General features: G+C 53.7%; 1 protein-coding gene across 1 annotated transcript in view; it reads right to left on the bottom strand.

The window, feature by feature from the left end:
• LOC140350835 (cystatin-F-like) overlaps window positions 1–8749 on the bottom strand; it is a gene marked incomplete at its 3' end in the record, with an annotated part of 240847 nt that overhangs the window by 47155 nt on the left and 184943 nt on the right. The window lies entirely within an intron of this gene.

Raw genomic sequence — 8749 nt, 5'->3', positions numbered from 1 at the left:
GCTCGGTCTGTTCTTCAACACCTGACACAAGGCACCGCACGGCAAAGCACAATCATCTACACCGAGTTTACAGTTGTGCGCGTTCATACCTCGATTAGCATCGGTTTAAATCACAATTTTGATGCAGGGTTAGCGTTAGCGTTTGCAAAAGTGTGAACGCAGCCTCAACGTTGTTTTGAGTAGTTTTGATGTTATTTGTACATACATTACTGCACAATCAATCACAACCGATGTCACTTCTAAACAACTCTGCAAACTCCGGAGGTAGAGGAAGTGCCTATTCTTCTTCTGCGTCGCCTAGCGGTTGTCATGTGAAATGCGGTTGCCAGTGTGAAAATAACGAATAATATCACAAATAAGTCGCTCTGGAGTATAAGTCCTAACCTTAACACAAAAGTATGTACAAAGGTGCGACTTATAATCCGGAAAATACGGTGCTGGTCCAGCTGACCCACAGCAGATGATCTGTTTGTTTGAAACATTTGAGCTTAAAGGTTTTCTGTGACGTTTGCGTATCATAATGGCAATGGCTATAGGTAAGAAAGACCCAACACAAACAACAAGCTAAAGTAAAAGTGGTCACATGTGTCAGCCCTTTTTATGCAGAAATATGTTGTAAATGTTTGTTTGTATTGATATTTATGAATGTATTTCACAAGAATATGTCAACAGAAACGTCTGTGCCCCGTGGTATTATATCTCTATTTTAATGGAACAGTTAGCGGCCGGAGCTGGCTGACACTTTACTGCTGTAAAATGGTGAAAATCTTAGTTTACATTTGATTGCTTGGGTCAAACATGTCACAGGTTTTGTGTGTGTGATTATTCTGTTTTAATAAAACAGGCTCAGGGCCAATTATTTATCTTAAGCTTTAGAGAAAAATATCAACAATTAGATCTATTAAATAACCCTAACCCTCTTTTGAACCCTGACCTTTTATCAGTGACATCAGAACCCAGACTTTCCCAGATGAAAAATGTGTGTGTGCGTGTGTGTGTGTGCGTGTGCGTGCAAGTGCGCGTGCGAGTGTGTGTTTGTGTGCCATCACCAGCAGAGGGCGTTTGGACTGAATCGGTTGGTGCACTGATGATGATCTAGATCTTGGTCTGGATCCTGGTCCTGGTCTGGATCCTGGTCCTGGTCTGGTTGATGAAGGTTTTAGATGTTGTAGAATGTTTGTGATGTTTTATTGTTGTAAATTAACTTTATTAAACAAATGCGGCACAATAAATGTTTTGTTTCTTGTAAAGATGTTGAGTTCTATTCTTTGTGTGTGTGAGTGTGAGTGTGAGTGTGAGTGTGAGTGTGAGTGTGAGTGTGAGTGTGTGAGTGAGTGTGTATGTGTGTGACGCTCTCTCCACTCCTTCAGGAGGTTGACATGGTACGTCTGCCTGGACTTCTTTTTCTCTGGATGCAGGACCTCGTAGGTGACTGGTCCCATCTTCCGGGTGACAGTGTACGGGCCCTGCCATTTTGCTAAAAGTTTATGGGTTGAGGATGGCAGAAGAAGCAGCACCTTCTGACCAGGCTGGAACTCACGACTGTGGGCTTGGCGGTCGTACCAGGTCTTCTGGGCTTTTTGAGCACCTAGCAAGTTCTTCTCTGCCTCCTCTAAGTACTTTGACAGTCTCTCTCGCATTTCAAGTACAAACTGAATGCTCCGGTTACTTTGTCGTGCTGGTGGGCCCTCCCATTGTTTGCGTAGAAGGTCCAAAGGCCCCTGAACATCCCAGCCATATAACAGTTCAAATGGAGAAAATCCAGTTGACGCCTGTGGGACCTCTCGATAGGCAAACAAAACAAAGGGTAGCCAACAGTCCAGTCTTTGCCGGTATCATCCACGAACTTCTGGAGCATCCGCTTCAGTGTCTGGTTAAACCGCTCAACCAGTCCATCTGTCTGTGGGTGGTACGGGGTGGTTTTGATGGAGGAAATGCCCAGTTGCTGCTGGAAAAGGTGCATTAACCGAGATGTGAAGTTGGTGCCTTGGTCCGTGAGAATTTCATCAGGTAATCCAACTCTGGAGAACAGTTGAACAAGCGCTCGAAGGACAGCAGGCGCAGTGATGGTTCTCAGCGGAAAAGCCTCTGGAATCTGGTGGCATAATCCGAGATGACCAGGATGTACTGATGTCCACTGCTGCTCTTCACCAGGGGCCCCACCATGTCCATCGCAATCCTTCGGAAGGGAGTGGAGATAACTGGAAGAGGCTGCAAAAAGGCACGGTCAGACTTGCGCACTGGACATGTTTTCTGACAGGTCGGACATGTAGCGCAATATTTGTGAATGTCAGCATACATGGACGGCCAATAAAATCTAGAACTGACGCGCAAGAATGTTTTGTGGCGACCGAGGTGACCTGACCATGGCACCGTGTGTGCTAAATGCATGACAAGGGTCCTACAGCTAAAGGGAACAACAAGACGTTTACATTCATCACTAACGATATACAACACCCCATTGTCAATAATAAACTTCTCTTGACCCAGACAACCTTTGGTTTCTTTTCCCACCTTAGCAAAAAGACTTTTCAAAAGTAATATCATTGCTTTGCAACAAAGAAACATTTTCAGGTACATCCCACACAAAAGAATCACAATTTTCAGGATTTAAAGACCACATTTCTTTTTCAAAGCGTCGCTGACGCCGGGATTTCCTTGGCCCTTTGGTGCCTCCCTCACACAGACTACTGTCCAAGTCTGGCAGAGGTTGGACACCGGCTTTCACTTGTGCCCGCGTAAGAACAGAACACGACACATTTCCACAGTCATTATTCCCCCCAGAGTCAACATTCCCAGACAACAGGTCCATCAGAAAAGGTAGGTCCCAACCGAGAATAGCATCCACGGGTAGGTTTTCTACTACTCCCACAGTCACCAGATAGGGCTGGTCTGCAACCATTATGGTAACCTCCACAGTAGGATAAAGGTGGCTATCTCCGTGCACACACAAAATGTCCACTGTCTTGCCATAGTTTATGCTGCCAACTGGCACTGAGCTACGTTTGATAAGGGATGTGAAACTACCAGTGTCCAGTAAAGCAGAAACCTCTTGGCCATTAATTAGCACATTTTTACAGCGTTTAATAGTACTGTCTGTCTCATGAGTGCACTCTGCCTCTGGTCTTGGAGGATAGCACGCTCCGCTAACTTTAACTTTACGGACTGGGCAAACTGAGGCTTTGTGCCCAGGTTGTTGGCAGGAAAAACAAATAAACTCCTTACCAGGTCCTCGTTGGTTTGGGGCAGAATTCATGGTACCTGACACGTCTTGGTTGGTCTCACGTCTGGCAGGCCTTGGTAGAAAAGGTTGAGCTGGTGCGCGCTGGGATGCTGTGGTTAACCGGGCAGAAGATACTCCTTTCCGAGCGTTGAGATACTGCACGGCCAACTTAGCAGCGGTAAATCCATCGGCTGGCTCATGTTCCTTCACCCAGGTCCTCACTTCAAAGGGAAACACCCGCAGAAGCTGCTCCATGATGATCGCTTCACCAATTTCCTCCTTGGAGCGTTCATCCGGTCTTATCCAGCGGCGATAGAGTCCTCGGAGGCGATGATAGGTCTCCGTAGGGCTTTCATCATGCGGCAGAGTGCTGGAGCGAAACTGCTGTCGGTAAGTTTCGGGTGAAATGTTAAATTTTGCAAGCAGAGCTGCTTTCAGGTCCATGTAACAGTGGGCTCTGTCTTCATCCATAGCAGAGTAGGCCTCCAGTCCCTTTCCAGTCAATAAGGGTACAAGACGACACGCCCACTCGTCCTCTGGCCACCTCCAGGTTCTAGCTATCCGCTCAAAACGTAGCAGATAATTTTCCATGTCCTCACCACTCTGAAACTGTGGTATTTTTGGCTCATTGTAAGGTCTCCATTCTGGTCTCGGCCTGTCCTCAGCTTCCGGTACATGGCGCTGCGGCTCAGCATCATCGATCTCCATGCGGCGTTCATGGAACACCGATCTCTGGCCACCAGGGGTTGGCGACTCATGATGTGCAGGCAGGTTTGGCGCTGGACGAGGTCTTCGAAGAGTCGGCTGCGAAGGGGATGCAGGTTGAGCCCCGCCCTCCACAACAGTAGGAAAAGAGGCTCTCAGTCCCCGGAGTTCGGCCAGCAAACCCTCTTCGCGGCGTTGCTGTCCCGCTAGAAAATCTCTCATCAGCGTCACCATGTCCTGACCTGGTTCAGATGATGGCTCGGGCTTCTGCTCCCACTCTTCATCCTCATCTGTCTCCCATGCTGGGTCTGGAGCTCCTGCCCCCTCTGGCTGTCCATCACCGCCTTGTGTTCGCAAACCTGTGCGCTTTGGTTGGCGAGAAACTTTCTTCCGACTTGCCATATCCTACTTCTGACACCAAATGTAGCGGGCCTCAAAAATATGGCGAAGTCAGATTTCAAGTGCTCAGGTGGATTTATTGTGCCAAAACCGAAGTGCAAAAATAGTGTAACAGTGCAAAATATATACAGTGAGCAAAAAGGTCCAAAAATCCCAAAACATATATTTACAGAGTTCCAACTATGAGTTCAACTTTAACTCGTTCTCTCTTTTAACTCGTTCTCTCTTTTTACTCACTCTCTTTGACTCTCTCTCTCTCTCACACTGTTTCCTTCTCTGTTGTTGGAGACAGACTCACCCCCCGGCCAAGAGCGGCTCCCTTTATTCCTCACTTGCCCCTCCCACTGAGCAAAATAACTATATAATTCAAATCCCAAATAAACTGACAATAAACTGTTGTGGCCTCTTCCTACAACATAATACATCATTAATTATATACACATGTTCACATAGAATACCCGGTGTCACATGGTCAGCACCACGGTGTGAACAGCTCCATTTAAACTTCCAGGAAGTCCTGGCTCGGTTTCGACCCAACGCGACGCATCGGCGGAGCGCGGCTTCGTGACAAAACAGGAAACAATTGACGTGTGTGTGCTTAGACTTAACCTAACGCGCGCAAGTGTGCACCCTTGGCGGATTAGTGACGGAGGAGTGCGGGGAAAGATGCGTGTAGCGTCTGATGCGAATGAATGAAACAGAGGGAAGCGCGGGGAGCGGGGAATGTATGAGTGTGTGTTGGAAAGTGCGCGCGGACATGAAGGGCCCCGGGAGCATGAAGGGCCCCGCGGCTGCTCAGCAAATAAGCGCCGACACCAGTTAAAGACGGCTCCGTCACAGTGTGATACTGTGTGTGTGTGTGTGTGTGTGTGTGTGTCTGGACCCTGCTGTGGTGGCCTCTGGACTCTGTTGTGGTGGGCTCTGGACCCTGCTGTGGTGGGCTCTGGACCCTGCTGTGGTGGGCTCTGAACCCTGCTTTGGTGGGCTCTGAACCCTACTGTGGTGGGCTCTGGACCCTGCTGTGGTGGGCTCTGAACCCTGCTGTGGTGGACTCTGGACCCTGCTTTGGTGGGCTCTGGACCCTGCTGTGGTGGGCTCTGGACCCTGCTGTGGTGGGCTCTGGACCCTGCTGTGGTGGGCTCTGAATCCTGCTGTGGTGGGCTCTGAACCCTGCTGTGGTGGGCTCTGAAACCTGCTGTGGTGGGCTCTGGACCCTGCTGTGGTGGGCTCTGAACCCTGCTGTGGTGGGCTCTGAACCCTGCTTGTGGTGGGCTCTGGACCCTGCTGGGATGGGCTCTGAACTCTGCTGTGGTGGCCTCTGGACCCTGTTGTGGTGGGCTCTGGACCCTGCTGTGGTGGGCTCTGGACCCTGCTGTGGTGGGCTCTGAAACCTGCTTTGGTGGGCTGTGGACCCTGCTGTGGTGGGCTCTGAAACCTGCTGTGGTGGGTTCTGAACCCTGCTGTGGTGGGCTCTGGACCCTGCTGTGGTGGGCTCTGGACCCTGCTGTGGTGGGCTCTGGACCCTGCTTTGGTGGGCTCTGGACCCTGCTGTGGTGGGCTCTGAATCCTGCTGTGGTGGGCTCTGAACCCTGCTGTGGTGGGCTCTGAACCCTGCTGTGGTGGGCTCTGGACCCTGCTGTGGTGGGCTCTGAAACCTGCTGTGGTGGGCTCTGAACCCTGCTGTGGTGGGCTCTGAACCCTGCTGTGGTGGGCTCTGAACCCTGCTGTGGTGGGCTATGAACCCTGCTGTGGTGGACTCTTAACCCTGCTGTGGTGGGCTATGAACCCTGCTGTGGTGGACTCTGAACTCTACCGTGGTGGGCTCTGAACCCTGCTGTGGTGGACTCTGAACTCTGCCGTGGTGGGCTCTAAACCCTGCTGTGGTGGGATGTGGAACCCTGCCGTGGTGGGTTCTGAACACTGCTGTGGTGGGCTATGAACCCTGCTGTGGTGGACTCTTAACCCTGCTGTGGTGGGCTCTGGACCCTGCTGTGGTGGGCTCTGGACCCTGCTGTGGTGGGCTCTGGACCCTGCTGTGGTGGGCTCTGAAACCTGCTGTGGTGGGCTCTGGACCCTGCTGTGGTGGGCTCTGGACTCTGCTGTGGTGGGCTCTGAACTCTGCTGTGGTGGGCTCTGAACCCTGCTGTGGTGGGCTCTGAACCCTGCTGTGGTGGGCTCTGGACCTTGCTGTGGTGGGCTCTGAACCCTGCTGTGGTGGGCTCTGGACCCTGCTGTAGTGGGCTCGGAACCCTGCTGTTGTGGGCTCTGAACCCTGCTGTGGTGGGCTCTGGACCTTGCTGTGGTGGGCTCTGAACCCTGCTGTGGTGGGCTCTGGACCCTGCTGTGGTGGGCTCTGGACCCTGCTGTGGTGGGCTCTGAACCCTGCTGTGGTGGCCTCTGGACCCTGTTGTGGTGGGCTCTGGACCCTGCTGTGGTGGGCTCTGGACCCTGCTGTGGTGGGCTCTGAATCCAGTAGTGGTGGGCTCTGAACCCTGCTGTGGTGGGCTCTGAACCCTGCTGTGGTGGGCTCTAAACCCTGCTACGGTGGGTTCTGAACCCTGCTGTGATGGGCTCTGGACCCTGCTGCGGTGGGCTCTGGACCCTGCTGTGGTGGGCTCTGGACCCTGCTGTGGTGGGCTCTGAACCCTGCTGTGGTGGGCTCTGGACCCTGCCGTGGTGGGCTCTGAACTCTGCCGTGGTGGGCTCTGAACCCTGCCGTGGTGGGCTCTGGACCCTGCCGTGGTGGGCTCTGGACCTTGCCGTGGTGGGCTCTGAACCCTGCCGTGGTGGGCTCTAGACCCTGCTGTGGTGGGCTCGGAACCCTGTTGTGGTGGGCTCTGAACCCTGCTGTGGTGGGCTCTGAACCCTGCTGTGGTGGGCTCTGGACCCTGCTGTGGTGGGCTCTGAACCCTGCTGTGGTGGGCTCTCAACCCTGCTGTAGTGGGCTCTGAACCCTGCTGTGGTGGGCTCTGGACCCTGCTGTGGTGGGCTCTGAACCCTGCTGTGGTGCGCTCTGAACCCTGCTGTGGTGGGCTCTGAACCCTGCTGTGGTGGGCTCTGAACTCTGCTGTAGTTGCCTCTGGACCCTGCTGTGGTGGGCTCTTGACCCTGCTGTGTTGGGCTCTGAACTCTGCTGTGGTGGCCTCTGGACCCTGCTGTGGTGGGCTCTGAACCCTGCTGCAATGGGCTCTGGACCCTGCTGTGGTGGGCTCTGGACCCTGCCGTGGTGGGCTCTGAACCCTGCCGTGGTGGGCTCTAAACCCTGCCGTGGTGGGCTCTGAACCCTGCCGTGGTGGGCTCTGGACCCTGCCGTGGTGGGCTCTGGACCCTGCTGTGGTGGGCTCTGAACCCTGCTGTGGTGGGCTCTGGACCTTGCTGTGGTGGGCTCTGAACCCTGCTGTGGTGGGCTCTGGACCCTGCTGTGGTGGGCTCTGAACCCTGCTGTGGTGGGCTCTGAACCCTGCTGTGGTGGGCTCTGGACCCTGCTGTGGTGGGCTCTGAACCCTGCTGTGGTGGGCTCTGAACCCTGCTGTGGTGGGCTCTGGACCCTGCTGTGGTGGGCTCTGAACCCTGCTGTGGTGGGCTCTGAACCCTGCTGTGGTGGGCTCTGAACCCTGCTGTGGTGGGCTCTTAACCCTGCTGTGGTGGGCTCTGAACTCTGCTGTAGTTGCCTCTGGACCCTGCTGTGGTGGGCTCTTGACCCTGCTGTTTTGGGCTCTGAACTCTGCTGTGGTGGCCTCTGGACCCTGCTGTGGTGGGCTCTGGACCCTGCTCTAGTGGGCTCTGAACCCTGCTGTGGTGGGCTCTAAACCCTGCTGCGGTGGGTTCTGAACCCTGCTGCGATGGGCTCTGGACCCTGCTGTGGTGGGCTCTGGACCCTGCCGTGGTGGGCTCTGAACCCTGCCGTGGTGGGCTCTAAACCCTGCCGTGGTGGGCTCTGAACCCTGCCGTGGTGGGCTCTGGACCCTGCCGTGGTGGGCTCTGGACCCTGCTGTGGTGGGCTCTGGACCCTGCTGTGGTGGGCTCTGGACCCTGCTGTGGTGGGCTCTGAACCCTGCTGTGGTGGGCTCTGGACCTTGCTGTGGTGGGCTCTGAACCCTGCTGTGGTGGGCTCTGGACCTTGCTCTGGTGGGCTCTGAACCCTGCTGTGGTGGGCTCTGGACCCTGCTGTGGTGGGCTCTGAACCCTGCTGTGGTGGGTTATAAATAGGTCTGTAGTTTACCAATAGGTCGGGATCTAGATGAGTCTTTTTCAGAAGAGGTTTAATGACGTCACGTTTGAAGGACGTGGAACATAAACACTTTCTACTGAAGTATTTATTATATTAAGAATAGGGTCTATAATTAGGGAAGAATGTCTTTGAGAGCTTGGAATGGGGTCTAGGACACAAGTGGAGCTTTTAGAGGACATAAGGGCTGAAGT

Source organism: Eucyclogobius newberryi, unplaced genomic scaffold, assembly GCF_026437365.1.
Source record: "Eucyclogobius newberryi isolate DKJ021-1_F unplaced genomic scaffold, fEucNew1.0.hap1 SCAF_8, whole genome shotgun sequence".
Taxonomy (NCBI): Eukaryota; Metazoa; Chordata; class Actinopteri; order Gobiiformes; family Gobiidae; genus Eucyclogobius; species Eucyclogobius newberryi.
The sequence above is the reverse complement of the archived record's forward strand: the minus strand, read 5'-3'. Positions and strand labels throughout refer to the sequence as shown.